The 18,938-nt window shown below is 38.1% G+C and overlaps 1 pseudogene; it reads right to left on the reverse strand.

Annotated features, from left to right (window-relative positions):
* Positions 1 to 531: 531 nt before the first annotated feature.
* On the reverse strand, positions 532 to 11,495 carry LOC131399764 (mitotic checkpoint protein BUB3-like; annotated as a pseudogene).
* Between the last annotated feature and the right edge of the window lie 7,443 nt (positions 11,496 to 18,938).

Consider the following 18,938-nt stretch of genomic DNA (forward strand, 5'->3'; position numbering starts at 1 on the left):
TCAAAGCAAGCAATTAATTAAATATTTAATTCTGATTTACATTTTAAAGTTTTAAAAGACTTTAGCAAATTTAGAACGAAACAAGGAAGAGTAATAAAAATTATTTTATTAATCCACGTGTTTCATTGGTGGTTGCAAAATCTCAACTGCAAACAATTGCCAAAACATTTTTTTCTAGCTACAAAACAGTTAAAAATTTTTTATTATTGAAACTTTCAAATATACAGAAGAGTAGAGAAAATGGTACCATGAACGCTCAGATACCCATCACCTTGATTTTAAAATGTTTAATATTTTGCCATATTTGCTTCTTTTAGTTTTTTCCTGTTAAAGTATTTTAGAGTAAATAACAGACACAAAAGTGAAGACTTGTCATACTACACAAAGTCAGTACAAAAGGGAACACAGACAAGTTTTTTTTAAGACAGAACACAGAGAAATCCACATACTAAATAATGGGTCCACGATGACTTAGGGAATAAGCACGTATTTGTAGGAAGCAAAACAAAAGTTTCAGTAAAGAAACCACTTTCACGAGATGATTAGGTGGACGTGAGTTTTGTTTCTGCATCTGTCACTTGGCGAATGAAGAGACTATCTTCAGGATGTTCCGTGTCATCCATTTCATACATATATGATGACGCAGTTGCGGGTGTTTGCATCATTACTGAAGGCAAGTGATGGTGGGGGATCAACGGAACTGGTACAGCTGTTTTTTGTTAAATGGATCCCAAATATTTACAAAGCCATCAGAACCACCTGTGGCAAACATATTGTGGATGTTGTGAAAGGAAATGACATTGACCGGGTAATTCTGCTCAATATTATTTTCTTCTGGTCTGTGACACTTGAAGGCATGCTTCTTCTGTACCTCAGGGCTTGGGTCCAAGTACTCAACTGACACTCAGCCTTCAAAAGAGCTTTAATACATAACACTGCTTGTTTGGAAGTGCTCAAATGCAGGGCACAGTCTGGCATGTAGCCCACATTTGTGTAATTCCATAAGATCCACATTAACACTCTGCGGCCCACGGTGCCCATTATCAGCCAGTCTCCAGGCACTGAGAGGATATAGACCTTTTCAGGCTGAGAGAAGGTCCAAGCGTTATAAGGAGTTCTGGGATCCCATGATTATCTATCTGATCCCAACTCCCATTAACCATCACATTCACTGCTGGACAGTATTCAACACATCTGATTGGGGGCAACATGGGCTCCACAAAGTTTTCTGGATCAGTGTTCAAATCATGCATTTTCAACTAATGGTCTAATCCCCCACTCCAGGCATACGTAGATTGTAGGATCAGGGCAATCTACATCCAGGACAGCGCAGGTGTGCTAGTACTTGAGCGGCATGGAGTTGGCCGGTACATCATGGAGATGTGCGGACACGAACCAGGAGGAGACCAGCAGGAACTGAGAGGTACTGGGGCTGAGCTTCATCGAGGAGAGCCCATCCTCAGGTCGCTGGTTCAGCTTTAACTTGTTAGACCTGGTCGTCTTGGGCTCCTCTTGGAAGCAACTTCACTGCCACTTATGGTCACTTCATTGCTTCCCTCAGACATTACAATATCTCACGTCCACATGTTTTAGTATCCATCTCTGAAAAGTAATCGCCTGTTTCTACATAATCATAACAACATTTTTCACACCTAACAAAATCCATGATAACCTCCTAATATCACCTAATACCTAGTCTATATTCAAATTTCTATTATCCTGCCCCCAAAATACTTTTTATAACTGCCAAAACTTCTTAACCTTAGACTGAATGAGGTTAGCATCCTCCAAGTTCCTATTCAACTCTATTTAGCCATTTCATTTGCCTCCAAATGCCGATATGCATGTGTATAGCTAAATGGTTCATAAAAATAAAGTGCTGGAATTGATCATATTATGATCCCATTCAGTAGCAAGAGTTAACTCTAGACTACTCAAGTCATTAATAAAAATTATTCTTTATGAAAATTTCATCTTTTTCCAGTATGCATTGGTTTTTAAACCTAGGCTTACTGTACCAAAAAGCTTACTAATTTACAATATTTCTAACTTTGAAGTAAAGAAGAGCTTCTCTTCTAGTTCTTTCAACAATGCTAAACATTGTCACCCTTTTAACATTTCATTCTGTTCTCTGCCTCCCTTTAAAGAAGTGGATTCTATCTTAGTAATTTATGCCACTCCTTGCGTATTTTCAGCTCCTTTTGTATTTTCAGTCTTATTCTTTTATGTGCTTTGGAAATATTAGAGATAAATTTCTTTTTTAAAATTTTCTCCCAGCAGCATTACCTCATAAGCATTACCTAATTATATAAAGCATCTGTAGATCAGGGATCTGGCATATGTTGTTTTATTTTTAAAAACAAATTTCCAGTAAATGCAGTTTTCAGTTTACACTTACGAAGTCAAAATGCCAAGATGACTCAAAAACAATACATTAAATTGCAAGTGAACTTTACAGATTTGATTTGGTAAAGATAGCACAAGATTCAATGAGACCATGTGTCTACAATATGCCTGAGTGAACAATTAGAGATCATTCAGGAAGATAACGTCAAAGGCCAGATCCACACCACTTATGCAAATACCTTGGGGTGGAATTAACCTAACAGGATGAAACATTTTTCTCAAAAAAAAAAAAAAAAAGTCAAAGCATGTGGAAAATGTTACTGAAGTGTCCCTTTTAATGAGAATTTCAGTGAGGAATAAACTGTGGAAAAACATGCACTTAGGGGTAAGGCGGAAGACAAAGTCACTACACACATGTTCCATCTCTTATTTCTATCCAGCAAGAATACTACTTATTACTGTATTTCCCTCCAGTCAGGGGAACAGACATGTCTAAAAACTGACAAGAAAATTTTCACATATTGAGGTATGTGGGGTAGCTATTCTGGTTTAAAACTGATTCAGCTTGAACTAAAGAAGCCTGACTTATGATCTATCAAACATACATTGTACATCTGCTTTAACCATGAAAGTAAAGAATGCATTCAACGTTATCTTAAAGTAAAAGAATGCACTCTTCAAAGATGAGAATGCATAATTCCCCTCCTACAATGCCAGTATCAGTAACACCCATATCAGTACTCCTGAAGATATGTTCTCTTTCCAGGCATTAGGGTCTTGCTGACTTGCCAATCTGCAACTGAATGCCTCTTTGAAAGTTTGATGACTATGTATCCTGGGTGTGTTTAATGTATGTTCTTTGTTCCAAAAAGGTATAAAACTGTACTGAAAACCACACTTCTCTGGAACGCTTTCTTCCTTTGCGGAGACTGTCTTCTCAGGTTATAGTCCTCAGCCTGACTCAAGTAAAGGTCACCTTATCTCTCTTATCTATAGAATGGTTGTTGGTGATTTTCTGTCAACAACACAAAGATTGAAATTATGTCAAGCAACTGTTAAAAAACAAAATTCAACCTAGTAAATTTAAAGATCTAATTGGCTTTATTAGGCAATTCATGAATGGGCAGCATCCCATCTAGCAACTAGAAGGGCACTCTGAGGGGTTGTACAAAATGGAAAGTTTTTATAGGAAGAAGGGTGGGGCAAGGGAGCTATTAGCAAAAGAAAAGAAAGGATTATTTTTAGGCGAGGCTATCTTTTCTCGAAGTAAGGGAACAGCAAGGGTCTTTAGATTGCCTCTACTTCTGGGAGATGGAGAGGGCCCACAGGATAGATTACTTTACCAGTGCTTGACCAGAAAATTCCAGACTGGTTGATTAAGATTAGGTTTCTGAGAAAGGTTGAAACTACAATTAGATTAGATATTAAATCTGGATTTGGTATCAAATCCAAGCCCATGCTAAAGGGGCTTTAGCATGAGTGATGCCATTTTGGATTTTCTTTTTAACACAACACTTTATCTTGACGTTTATCACACATGAGAGTTGTCTCACTCCAAGACCTTTTTGGAAGGGATTTGAACAATAAATTCTACATTTGTCCCAAAGAAATAGATTTAATGAAGTGGGAGATTTATTCTAGAGAGTTGGAGGACTGAAAATCTTGGAATATATGGTCCATATTTTGAAATTGGGATATGGTGTGGCAGTCCTTTGGTGATCAGTAGGTATTCCACATTCTGTTCTCCGTAACAAGAGATTCATGGTTGAGGAAGGGTATGCCATTAAAATCCATCAACTTCTTCCAAAGAATGGTCCTGACTCTCACCTGTTATTTCATATCATAAGAGAAGTAGAGCCAGGAGAACTCATTATGTTGACACAAATAATCCATAATAAATCCAAAAATCAAAATTGGGGTGAATTTATTATATGAGCCAGTTTGAGGACCATAGCCTGGGGGCTTCCTTCCCTGAGGAAAGAAAAACTCAGAAGAAGCAAGGTATACAGAGTCATTATATACTGTCTTGGAACAAAGAACGTACATCACATATAACAGAACTATCTCTTTTACAACAGTCATGAGACGCTTTGCTGGAACAGCAGGTCAGTGGTCGCAAGGTGAACACAGCAGGTCGGTGGTCATCAGGTCAGTGGTCATGAGACGAGTTAAAACAGGTCAGCAATTAATCCTTAGTTTCTGGGAAGAAATACTTATCCTTAAAGAAATGCTGATATGGGGGGAGGCAACATCCTTATGTTTAAGGGCATCATTCTTGGCTTTGGGACATTGTAAATGTTTAAAGCAGATATACAATGCATGCTCAACAGGCCACATCAGGCCCTTCTGGAAAAACAAGGTCAGGCCAAGTTAGTTTTAAACCAAATGGCTTCCTCATATACTCCAAAATATTCTATTGCTTTTTGTTTACTCATCAACTATAATACTCTGGTGAAGGAATGCTAGGTTCTGTTTCTAATTTTTAGGAACTGTGCATTTTATGCCAATAGATTTTTACAGCAAGATTGTCTAAATACCAAGATGTCAATAAGCACAAGCATTTCTGGAGTGATGGAATAAAGACCTCTGAAAATTTCCTCCTTCAAAAAACAATTAGAACACTGGCAAAAATTATAAAATTTTTCCAGTACTCTGGAAATTAGCCAAAGACTTGTAACAAGCCAAGGAGCATTTATTCAAGAAAAACAACTGAACCTTGGTAAGAACAGTGAGCTATGTGGCATTTTAACTGGCCTATTCCCAGCTCCTTCTTGGCAGCTCCATGGTAGCCTTGAAAATCAGCAATCTTGCAACCAGAGTATCTGTGAAAACCAACAGCATAACTAGGAAAGTCAAAATAGGTTTTGTCAAAGAAAAAACAGAGCTGGACAGTAGTTAAAGTGGTAAAAATAGATTTATTTAGAGAAATTATTGTAATGCGGGAAAAGAAACCTCAGTATAAAACTAAGCTTAATTCCAAATAAAACAAGGAAAAGTGGGAATTTATAGCCAAGGAGCAGGGTGGGAGTCAGTGGATGGAAAATTACTAAGAGGAAACAACGGGGGTAAAGGGGGATTCTGACTAAATTGGCCTAACAGGATTCTTACCAAAGGCAGGCCAAGGTCATCAGACATCCCCTAGGAGAAGGTGGAGGATAGGGAACTTGATGAGACATCAAGGGTGATCAGATGGCGAGGATGCAGGATTATGGTTAAACTGATTTTGCAGGATTCTTGCTAAAATTGGACAATGCAGAGACGAACATGGAGGCTCAAAGGTCACGGCCTAGTTGAGAAGAGAGATCAGAGGAGCCTGGGTAGGGTTGGTCAAGGAGAGAATCTGTGTCAGTTTAGAGCTTCTCAAAAAGCCCCATGCCCGGGGAATAGTCACGATTTGACCTCATTGGCAGCTCCTTGAAAGCCTCATTCACAGGGCATGTCTTTATATGGCCTCATTCAGAGCTCACTCATCCCTGACCCTGACCCTAACCCGGACCCTAACCCTAATTCCTAGCCCTAACCACTGTCTGGCCCTATGCCTCAATTAGGGACAACTCTGCAGGAAGCTGTAATGAGGCTTAGATTTGGGTTTGGGTTTGGGTTTGGGGGTAGGAGATTTGTTGTATGCTGTCTACTCAGTGGAGGTTTTCATTTAATAATCATCAGACACCCGAGGAAGCTACAATATGAAATTTTATAACAGCTAGCTAGCATTACTTTCCCAGGGTAAATCCTCAAAGAACACTCAAATTTTACATTTATATGGTCAAAGTACACTTCAGAAAAGTATATTTTCAAGGACACATTGGCCATTTTTAGCTCTTTGTTTTGCAAATTACCTGATCCTTTGTACATTTTTCATTGAGATATTAGTCTTTCTACATTAAATAGTAGAACATTTGATGTATATTAAGTCTTAACTTACTGACATATATATAGCAAATATCACTTGTAGTTTGTAATTTGTCTTTTAATAGGGGTTAATAGCATTCTCCCCACCCCCAGGATAATGTTTTATTATTTTTCTTTGTTTTTTAAAAATAGCTTTAGAGGGACCGGCCCGGTGGCATAGTGGTTAAGTTCGCACACTCCACTTTGGCGGCCTGGGGTTCGCAGGTTTGAATCCAGGGCATGCACCGAGGCACTGCTCGTCAAGCCATGCTGTGGCGGCATCCTACATACAAAATAGAGGAAGATGGGCACAGATGTTAGCTCAGGGCCAATCTTCTTCACACACACACACACAAAAATAGCTTTAGAGACTTCCATCTCCAGCCACAGTAGATAAAATTTACCCTTTGACCACAAACTATAAAACTGAACAAAATATATTAAATAATTGTTTTCATATATTGGGCAACAGGCAGCACGTAAGTTTGACTGCTGACGTAAGGAAACCAGATGAGGTAAGCCCTACAGTCACATCAAATTTTTGAGGGGAAGACACATTCTGGAGCAGGAAGAGGGATTCCAAACCCAGCACACTGGTCTTTCCAAATTGAGGAGAGAGTTCAGAGGTCAGGGGCCTGGGGTAGTCGCAAGTTGCTACATAGTTATTACACAGCAGGAACAAGTTAGTCCAAAAATCTTTCTGATTTTGGGGTGGGTAAATATCATGAAACATTAAAAATTGATATAATTGATTTCATCAAAACTAAGAAATGTGGGCTGGCCCCATGACTTAGCGGTCAAGTGTGCGCGCTCAGCTACTGGCGGCCCAGATTCGGATCCCGGCGCGCACCGACGCACCACTTCTCCGGCCATGCTGAGGCCACCTCCCACATACAGCAACTGGAAGGATGTGCAACTGTGACATACAACTATCTACTGGGGTTTTGGGGAAAAAAAAAAAAAAGGAGGAGAATTGGCAATAGATGTTAGCTCAGAGCCGGTCTTCCTCAGCAAAAAGAGGAGGATTAGCATGGATGTTAGCTCAGGGCTGATCTTCCTCACAAAAAAAAAAAAAAAAAAACCTAAGAAATGTGTTTTTGAAATACACATTAACAAAATGAAAAGGCAAGCCAAAATTGGGAGGAACTGTTTTCCAATACACGTGTCTGATAAAGGACATTTCCCACCCCCACCTCAGGCTAGCTGTGAGGTTGGCCTGTCCCATTTGTGATCACTACCATTTCCGACAATGCCCAGGGCATGAGGTTTGTCTGCATTCTGCTCCGAATCAAGTCAGCTCCCTCTGCTGGTGAAGCTGCTGGAGTTCATGGCCTGCCCTGCTCTGGTAGAACTATGGAACTGGAGGGGGTGGTGGGCGGGAAGGTGACAGATGGAGTTGACTACGGGCTAAAATACCACAGAGTCTCGATGTTCTTACCCCAAGCTCAGTAGTCTTTCTTGAATAAATATTTCTCAAATTTTATATTCCTTGGACAGATTTCCAGCATCTTGATAATGCTGTTTTTGACCATTTTGCCCAGTTTTTTTTTTACTTTATTTATTTATTTATTTTTTTTACTTTTTTATCCCATTCACTCATTTCTCCCACCCTCCACCCCTGACTCTGGAAACCATCAATCTGTTCTCTGTACCTATGAGCTTGTTTGTTTTTTTGTTTTATTTTTTTTAACTTTACGTATAAGGGAGATCATATAGTGCTTGTCTTTCTCTGTCTGACTTATTTCACTTAGCATAATTCCCCCAAGGGAATTTGTTGCAAAAGCAAGAATTCATTCTTTTTTGTGGCTGAATAATATTCCACTGTGTGTGTGTGTGTGTGTGTGTGTGTGTGTGTGTATATACACACACACAATTTCTTTATCCATTCATCCATCGGTGGACACTTAGGTTGTTTCCATATCTTGGCTATTGTAAATAATGCTGCAGTGAACATGAGGGTGCATATATCTTTTCAGAGTTAGTCTTTTTGCTTTCTTTGGATAAATACCAAGAAGTTGAATTGCTGAATCACCTGGTCATTCTGTTTTTAATTTTTTAATCGAAATAAAGGGTTTTTATCTAGATTACATAAAGAACTCTCAAATTGCTATAAGAAGACATCACAGTTTTTTTAAAGTGGCACAATATTTGAGAAGATACTTCACAAAAGAAACTATACAAATGGCCAATATCACAATAAAAGTTGCTCAGAATCTAGTCATCCGAAAAATTTAAATTAAAACTACAATGAGGTAATGCTATACAACTACTAGAATGGCTAAAATTAAAAACAAAACAAAACAAAACAGAAAACAACAAGTAACAGTAAGAATATGGAATAAGTGGAACTCTCATACATTGGTAATGGGAATTTCAAATGGTAGAGCCGCTTTTGAAAATAATTAAGCAGTTTCTTATAGAGTTAAACATAGAGTTACTATCCAATAGCAATGTCGTTCTTAGGTATTTATCCAAGAAAAATCAAAACATAGGACTTGTATTAGTTTTCTATGGCTGCTGTAACAAAAGACCACGAATATGGTGGGTTGCTACAACAGAAACATATTCTTTCACAGATCAGAAGGCCAAAAATTCAAAAATATTATCATCGGGCCAAAAACAAGGTGTTGGCACCTCTGCTTTCCCTCCACAAGCTCTAGCAGAGAATCCATGTCTTGCCTCTTCCAGGTTCTGGTGGCTGTGGGCATTCCTTGGCTTGTGACAGCATTACTCCAACAGCATCTTCCAATCTCTTTCTGCTCTGTCTACACATCAGCTTCTCTTCCGTGTGTGTGTCAAATCTCCCTCTGCCTCCCTTGTAAGGACACTTGTGATGGCATTTAGAGCCCGCCAAGATAATCCAGGATAATTTCCCCATCTCAAAATCCTTAACTGAATCACATCTGCGAAAGCCCTTTTTCCAAATAAAGTAACATTTATAGGTTCCAAGCATTAGGACCTGAAATTTTTGGAGGCCATTATTCAGCCTACTATAGTTCTGTGCAAAGATTTGTAGAAATTTGATTCATAATAGGCAAAAACTGAAAATAAAGTGTCCATCAGTAAATTAACAAATAAACAAGTCATAGTATATGCATTCAATGGAATATTATTCAGCTATAAAAAGGAATGAATTATTGAAACATACGACAACAGGGATGAACCTCAAAATACTTATCTTGAAAGAAGCCAGACACAAAATAGTAAATTTTGTGTGATTCTGTTTGTACAAAACTCTGGGATAAATAAACCCAATCTATGATGATAGGAAGCACATCCATGTTTGCTTGGAGCTGGGGAGATGAAATGGGGATTGCCTGGGAAGGGGTATAAGAGAACATTTTGTGATGATGAAAATATATATATCTTGATTATGGTGATGATAACATGGGTGTGTACATATGTCAAAACTGATCACACCTAAAATGCTATGCATCCTATTGTATATGAATTAAATCTCAGTAAAGTTTATTTCAAATATAGGTTTTAAATAATTGATTTGTTCGTTTTAAAAATTAAACTTAAGGGGCCAGCCTCCATGGCATAGCGGTTAAGTGCACACGCTCTGCTGCTGGCGGCCTGGGTTCGGATCCCGGGCATGCACCAATGCAGCAGTTGTCAGGCCATGCTGTGGCAGCATCCCATATAAAGTAGAGGAAGATGGACATGGATGTTAGCCCAGGGCCAGTCATCTTCAGCAAAAAAAAAAAAAAAAGGAAGAGGATTGGCATGGATATTAGCTCAGGGCTGATCTTCCTCAAAAAAAAAAAATTAAACTTCAAAATTTACAATGATCTCATCTCCCACTATTCAAACTCATGTAGAAAAATTATTCCCATGTAAATATTTTTTAAATATTTATTTTTTATTGCATACTTTTACTTCATTTTAATGTTTACATTTCTCACCCATTTTGAACTTATTTTAAGACAAATGAGAAACAGATTTTTCTCTGTGGCCACCCAGTTTTCCCCAAAACATTGATAAAATAATCATTTTTTCTCACTTATGAGAAATTCCACCCTCATCATAACTAATTTTCCACATATACCTGGTTCTATTCTGTATTGTTTATTCTGTTTGGTTGGTTTGCACATTATTTTCCTTTGAGGTTTTTTTGTTCACATGAGTTTTTAATTGTTATTTTAACCTTAAGAATATGTATATATTTTTTGTGTGAGGAAGATTAGCCCTGAGCTAACATCTGTTGCCAATACTCCTTTTTTGCTGAGGAAGGTTGGCCCTGGGCTAACTTCCATACCCATCTTCCTGTACTTGATATGTGGGACGCCTGCCACAGCATGGCTTGATAAGCAGTACGTACGTCTGCGCCTGGGATCCAAACCTGCGAACTCTGGGCCGCTGAAGCGGAGCACACAAACTTAACTACTACGCCACTGGGCTGACCCCAAGAAAATTTTGATATCTAGGAGGCCAAGTCTTTCCTCATTACTCTTCGTTCTCAGAATTTTGATAACTTTGTTTCTTAATTTTTATATCCACATGACTTCCTATCTTCATCTAAGTTAAAAGACAAATAAAAGTAAACACAAAAACAAAACAAAACATAAGCTCTTTGGGCGGGATTCTGACTAAAATAATGCTGAATGTATAAATGAATTTAGGTATAAAATAGCCTAAAATATTGAGGTTTCTTATCCATAAATAAGACCTGTCCTCCACATATATTCAAATATTCTTTTACATCCCTCACTATGTTTGTATTTTGTTTTACAAAGACATTTCTGGTCTTTTGTTACCTGCTACCTAAAATTCAAGATAACTTATATCCTCATTGGAAGTATGTTCTTTAATATTGTAAAAGAACACTCTTTATCCTATTTCACATGTTTTGTCTTGTGGAGAATCAGAATTTTCCACACTAAAATGTATCTCTTTAGCTTGGTTATTTCTAAGAACAAAAGACTCAGAAAGAAAATTTGACCTTCCTCCTAACTGCCTAAAAGAATTTAAGATAGAAGGCCTGTTCCAGGAAGGAGCAATCCCCGTAAGATAACTATAATGGAATATGAACGAGGTGTGATAGACAGGGAGGAACCTCACAGGACTCATTTGACTGAAGTCCTCCCCGTGTCACATTGTCTTTGCAAGGTACGGCAAACATTTGTTTACCAAACATTTGCTTTTCCCTCTCCATGTGAGTTGCCTTCCTCCCCTTTGAAGTCTCAAACCACTGCCCCTAACGTCCTCCTTTGTCTTTACCTGAAGATGGTATTTAAGGCGGTGGCATCTGCCATTTTGGCGAGTTACTCAGTTTTCCTGGTTTCTCCCATGTGTACAGGTTATTAAATTTATTTGATTTACTCCTGTTATTCTTTCCCTCTCGATTTAATTCTTAGACCCGCCAGAAGAACCTAGAGGGTAGAGGAATAGTTCTTCCTCCCCTACGTTCTCAAATTCAACTTTTTCAGATATTGATAATAGGTGTACTCTAATATACGTTTGTCAATCCTTTTATTTTCAACTTTTCTGAATGACTTCATTTTAGGCGAGCTTTACAATTGGCTTTATGGTTGGTGTTCTTTGATTCAATAGAAGCCTGTTGTTTTGTGTGTGTTTATCTCATTTGTACTTACTTTTGTAAAGAATGTCATTGATTTCATTTTAAATCTGTTTATCTTTTGCTTTCACTTTTTACTTTTTACTGTATTTCCTTTGTTTTCTACCATTTTCTATATCATCTGTTCTTTATTTGTCTACATACCTATTTTCCTAAGACAGATACACTCTACTTAATTTTACTAGCAGTTGCTGATATACTTTCTCATAATACGCTTATATCCATATTTCTCAATTTATGTTTCAGAAATAAAGCAGTGTATATTAAATACCTGTTTAGTTAGAAACCTTTTTGGCAAGTTATTGTAATCTAACCCAATTTGGTTTATATAAAAATGGGAATTTGCTAGTAAGCTATTGTGGTATCTAGTGGAATCCCAGAAAGAGTCCATTACTCAGCCATAGGAAGGAGAAGGATGTACACAGCCAGCCTTCTGGAGCTACAGGGACTAAGAATTTCAAAGCCATTGGCACTTCTATTTTTTTTCTGCTTCTCTCTGTGGATCGGTTTAATTTCTTTCTTACCATATGGCAGAAAAGAGCTTTTAAATTTTACTTCTTATAGTTTTAGCCATCTGAGCGATATTGGCCTGACCCAGGATCCCTCCCACCAAATCCTTTGCAAAGGGCCACTGGATTTGCTTGATCAGATACTTTCTCATAGACCAACCAGTGAGGTTACATTTGGTGCAATGATTGTTCCTGCCATAATCATGTGGGTAGATAGCCAGGCGAGGGAATGTGGTTTTTGGCATAGCAAATGTTTTGGCAGACAAAATAGTGTGTCCTGTACTCTCATGCTATGAAAGATAAGGAAACTATCCCTCTTTTGCTCCCATCAACTAGTAGCTAATTAATTTTGCAAATTTCTGGCTTTATTCACCCCCCCACCCCCCACCCCGTACTGTACTGTGTGATCAACATGTTTTTTTACATTACAAAAAGAAAGAGACGAGATGCATACATAAGAGAGAAAGAGAAAGAGACTTCGCATTTGAATCCATGATTACAGTTTATTTCATTTGCTTCTAAAGCATGGTTTCCTCCCTGTTGGGGTTCCCTTGAGATACTCCTCTAATCATCTAATATGGAAAAGCCAGCTCAGAAGGATTACCAGTGAGAGCTAATACAAGGAAAGCTCTACTCTCATCTGCTATGTCCCCAATTACAGTGTGGTGGAATCTCTTGTGTCCTTACTTCTTTACCTGGGGCCCTTTTGTTCTTCTGCAGAGCCCCTGAGATGGAGGGCAGAATGTGTAGCTTTGAATATTCAGTATGCTGAACAGATAAAGCAATGGGAGTCTGCAGTCTGAGTTGTGACTCTGTAGTTTTTCCTTTAATTGGTGGCATTTCCCTCAACTGTGGTCAATTCCATCACTTTGGGAGATTCTCCTGCATGTGTGGTAGATCTAACTTGGATTTCAGCTTGGTTCACTGCCTAATGTTTAGCCAGCTATTTTGGTTATATGACATTCTCATTAGGGGAATATTCCTTAACTTCTGAAACTTTTCATATATACATATGTATGTATATACATGTACCTGTGTGCTTACGTTTTTACTCTACAACTATATGTGCATTCCTAAAAAAATCTCAGGCTCTACAAAATCAAGCACTAAAAAAATAACACTGCTTATAGATAGAATAATATTAGGAGCAATCCTCTCAAAAAACCTAAAAGACCTGTGGAACTTTGTAACTAGAGAACTAACAAAAACCAATAGCAATCCTAATAATAATATGAGTGCAGTTAAATTTCTAAACAGCATTTGCCCTTAGCTTCAGAGCAAGTCAATCAATCCATTATAGCCTTAAGCCTGAAGCTTATGCTCCCTCATTCAAGACACAGTCTTGGAGGACATTTAATTCTCTACTAAGAGACTATTTTCACACGAATTAAAAATCTGATCTAGGAAAGAGCTGTCTTCATTAACCATTGTTTTGATATAGGAGAAATATTTTTGCAGCTTCTTCATCTATCATCACAGCCTTGACAGATAGCTTAAGATATGGAAAACACAGCGCCTTGTGATGCCTATAAAGCAAACACTACTTGCGCTAAAATTAGGCACTTCTGTAGATCTTCAGCTTTTTTCTTGTGGTTTTCATATGTTGCTAGGGCTCTTTTTCTTAATTTGAGAAAGTTTATTTCTGATGGCTTCAAGACATGAATGTGTTAGGAAAAATCCGAAATGAACCAATAGGACTTTATACTGATATCATTCCATTTACCAGTTACATACAAGGTAATTGACATTAAAGAAAGATGTGTTGTAGCAAAACAGGTTTTATATATATATATGTATTTCTCTGAAGGTACAAATAAAATTTGTCTTCAGACTTCCACAATCTCTGCTGGAAAGCCTGTGAGAGGAAAACAAATGGCTCTGCCGGGCAGAGTAATTTGTCCTTGAACTCTGTCAAATCTGTTGATTGGCGACTGCTTGGAGTAAGGTGGATTTAATCCTTCCAATGGCCTATTCAGGTCTACAGCCCACTCATGTCTCCAGCATTTGTCTCTCCAGACTAGGTATTCACATTACCTGTTGAGTTTTCTCCATTTAACTGATTCTCTACAATTTCACACTGTGTCCTTGGGCTGCAAAGTGCATGTTATTCTTGGTGTCCCTTGTCAATCTTACCAGAAGTCTACTATATCTTGTGCTGTTCTTTGTGGATTCTTAATTTTTAGCTTTCCTTACTTTCAGTGTAGATGGAATTTTCTTTTCTATTTAGAACTTTTATGTCCATTTTCACCAGTGAATTTCCTAGTTTCTCTCCTGTAATAATTTTTCCCATTGATCATATGAGTTCTTTATGTAAAGATCATTAACTCTTTGTCATGCATCTTGTCAATATTGTCTCTTGATTTGTTCTTCCTCTTTGAACAAACATCTTAGGCTGTTCCCATCATACCCTGAATACCTTTACTCTGGGATTCCCATGACCATTTGGCTATTAGGCTTGTGTCACTTCTAGCTGCCAGTCCTAGCTTCTCCTATCCTCGTTGTAGCCAAGAGTACAATTTAAGTTTCAGTCCTCCCACTACCTGCTTTTAGCTATTAGCTAAGCCAGGGCTTACCTACAAAGCCTGAGTTTTTTTTAATAAAGACTCTCTTTAATCATGGTGTCTCTGGCATTCTAGAAATCCCACAATTCACAAACGTATCCATTTCTGCAGTCTCAAAGTGAAGGCTACCAGCAGCAAGGACTTCTGGCTGCAGTGACACATACTAGCCCTGAAGTTCTATCTCCCCCTGATGAGCCACTTTAGGACTAGGATCCATCCTTTCCACAACATACCTTACAAGTGCCACCATATATGCTAATGTACTTACACGACTGCTCTCTATTTTACCTAGACTGTAAGAGAGATCAGATATCTGTTCTTGCATGGCTTCACCCCTTGGAATCACTTTAAATCTATAGCGACAGTACTCAAAGCTGTTCAGTAACTTCAGTGTCTGAACCACAAGAGTCAGAAATGGCAAGCATTTTACCACCACAAAGCGTCAACTGTTTACTTTCCAAATCAGATTAGGCAAATATCTTATGTCTCCTGGCATGGTCTCAGCACAGGGACACACCTAGGTTGTGTGAGGCTCTGGGCAAATATTTTTTGCAGGACTCTATCTTGTTTAAAAAAATTAATTAAAAACATTTTACAGAGTTCATGGGTACATGTGTGGTATAGTGATCTTTCTATGAATATTTTAAAAGAGTTGAGAAGTACTTAAGTAGTTGTTTATTGCCCAATCAACGCACATGAAGATTCTTCATTCTGAGTGACTTACCCCCAATCGGCATGTTAGCACCATTCTGGTTGTCCAATATGTGATTCTAACGAAAAAATATGCCCCAGTCAGCAGACAGGAGTTGCTTGCCAGGATGCCTTCCTGGAATTGAGGCTCAACCATAGAGACCCAGGAAACCCCACAGATAAAAGCTGTGGAGCTCCTGAGGCATCTAGTCAACCCCGCACGTGAGCTAGAGGATCAAAGAGCACCCCTAAAGAGAAGAAACAGGGATCAGGACCCACATGGGTTCCGGTCCAGCCTCAGGGTGCCCTATCCAGACAGCATTGCCAGGCCTGGCCAGTCCTGTATACTGAGTTGTGACTTAGAAAATTTCATGTGAGTAATCCAAAGTGTGGGGCCTTGTGAGACATGTCGCCCAGGGCAAGGATCCCACTTGCCTAGATCAAGGCAGAACCATCCCAGTGTATACACGCTAAGGGTCTATTTCTCATCACCTGCTCCTTGGACTGGTTTGGGAATTAATTTCTTTCAAGTTATGGAGTCATAAAAACATATAAGTAACCCCAAGTAATGGGAGTTTACTAAAAGGTTGTTGCAGCATTTTTGCCACAGGTCTCTGCTATTCTAGTAACTTCTTTCCCTTCGAGGTCTCTTATGGTCTTGCTGTGGACAATTCTCCCACTCTGTCCCTTCATCCTGACCTTCTCTCCTCAAAGCAGGAAAGATCTAATTTGGTTGGTTACTCATCATCTGATATGGGATGTTCTGCTTCAGTCATATATGGCCAGTATAACAGAATTGGTCCCCCTAAAAGCTCATTGCCATATTTCTTAGAGGAAAGTGAGTACCTAGCAGACTATGAGACTTCATGATCTGTCCAGTGCAAGGCTCCTGGCCATTTTATCAGATTGTCTTCCAAAAGGGCAGTCCCAATTTATCTTGCCACCGGAAAGGTGTGAGAGCACTCCTTTCTCAGTATACTTGTCAAGAGCGAAGAGATTCATTCTTTTTTAAATGATCAGCTAAGGTGGTAGACAAAAACTCGGGAGTGTTGTTTAAATGTACATGTGGAATTTCTTGGTAGTAATATTGGCTCTTTCACCATATACTAGTTAATCAATTAAATTTTGTCTTTGGTAAATGATCCGTTTGGGTCTTTCACTCCTTTGTCTATTTAGAACTGAGTGTTTTTCATGTCTACTTGTGTGACCTAATCATAACAAAGATATTGGTCATTTGTTTGCTGTATTTCTGGTGAGTCTTTTCCTTCTCCTGCTCGTCCTCTTCCTGCCCCTCCTCCTTCCCCTTCTCCTCCTCCTCCCTCGTCTCTTCCTCCTCCTCCTCCTTCTTTTTTTGCTTTCTTTTAAACTTTGGATAAATTAGTCTTTTGATGAACATGATTTCAGAGTGTTTTAAATAATCAAAGCTATTAATATTTTCATTTGTAATTTATTCCATCCTTTTGGCTCTTAAAAGTATCCCCTTCCTATTTCATAGATTTGTTAAACATTTCAAATTTTCTCTAGTTTTAATATCACCTTTATTTAAAATGTTTATTATCTAGAAAACTTAATTAAATAAGTCTGGAATTGTTTATATAGTAAGATAAGAATTTAAATGTTTTAAACAAATCACTGTGTATCTTTCACCTGCGTTAATTTATTGAAAAATCCTGTTCAATTTATTTGTTATGTTACCCATTTTCTGTTATATATTTTAATACAAAATAGGGCTTATGTCTCAGTAGTAGTGTATAGAGAATGGTCTAGATTGGGTTAAAATACCAAAGTAATAAGGAGATACAGGTTATTCAATAAATAAACTGGGAATCAAAATTGACATCAGTTTAATTTTATTTCATAATCAACAAAGCATTTCAAATAAAAGAAATACAACTTTAAAAAGCCTCCAGTTTCTGCTTTAATTTCACATTTCATACATTGCACAATATTTACTAGATGCTCATTTTGATTGTTTCATAACTTGAAGAGGGGGAGGCAATAATTCTGCCAGATGGTTAAATATTCCAGAAGATTTCTGCTCTCATTTTCCTAACTTGAGAGATACAAAGCGGTGTTTACTTCCAATACAAATTCTAGGTAAAAATCATAGCTTACTTCTCATGTTAAACATTCAGGATGATGACAAGCAAAAGACAGTGTTGTTACTAAGCTAATGCTTTCTTGAAATCTTATGTAGCTATATGACAATTGATATATTTGTTAAAAACCAACTTACAACAAATTGGTTATCCTGTGAGCTTTTTGTTTTTGCTTTCTTCCTCCTATTTTCTCTTATTCCTTCCTTCCATCCTTCCTTCCTTCCTTTCTTCCTTCCCTTCTTTCTTGCTTTTTTATTTTTATTTATTTATTTTTTGATGAGGAAGATTAGCCATGAGCTAACGTCTGTTGCCAATTCTCCTCTTTTTGCTGAGGAAGATTGTCACCGAGTTAACATCTATGCCCATCTTCCTCTATTTTATATTTGGGATGCCACCATAGCATGGCTTGATAAGTGGTGCCTAGGTCCACACCAGGGATCTGAGTCTGTGAAACCCAGGCCGCCTAAGAGGAGCACGTGAACTTAACCACTATGCCACTGGGCTGGCCCCTTTCTTTCTTTTTTTTTCCTTCTTTCTGTCTAGCATATTGCACTAGAAAGCATCTACTGACGGACATCAAGAATAATTGTCCTTGAGAAATAATGGAAAATATAAGCTAAATAAAAATAATAAAGAAAATGCTATATGGAATCACTTATTAGGTAAAAATTATTACATTCTTGAGCCATATACAGACACTATTAGCTGTGATCACTGCACTGCAGAAACTAAAATAAGAGTACATTTTTCTTCAATGAAAATCCCAGCGTTAGGAGAAACAAACAAACAGCAACATAAGCAACATGTTCACTATATCAGAAACAAATCACAGGCCTTTGGAGTTATACTCCAGCGAGTTTGTGTCCTTAAACGAAAAGCGGCAGCCACAGGCATCTGGCCACTGATCCTCTCTGGTACTCACATTTGGGGATGTACCTTCCTTTAAGAGGGTGGCCACCTATGGGAGTGGACGTCTAGATAACTGCACAAAGGATCAATGGCATAGTTTAATCATTGTACAAAACCCTTCAGAGAATCTGAGGTTGAAGTTCATAGGGAAGCAAACAGGGATAATGCCTGATGAGTCAATACAAGAAGGAGAATTCTTCACGCTTGTAACGTATATTTCGATGACAGACTTTTTCCCACTGACCCTCACTTATTTGTCTGTGAAGTTACAGGAGAAGGTCCCTAGATAAAGTACGTTCCCAGTTGCTACATTTAAATCTAAGAAATAAAATTTATTCTTTAATAAATATAT

The sequence above is a fragment of the Diceros bicornis genome, chromosome 39 (genome assembly GCF_020826845.1).
Source record: "Diceros bicornis minor isolate mBicDic1 chromosome 39, mDicBic1.mat.cur, whole genome shotgun sequence".
Classification (NCBI taxonomy): Eukaryota; Metazoa; Chordata; class Mammalia; order Perissodactyla; family Rhinocerotidae; genus Diceros; species Diceros bicornis.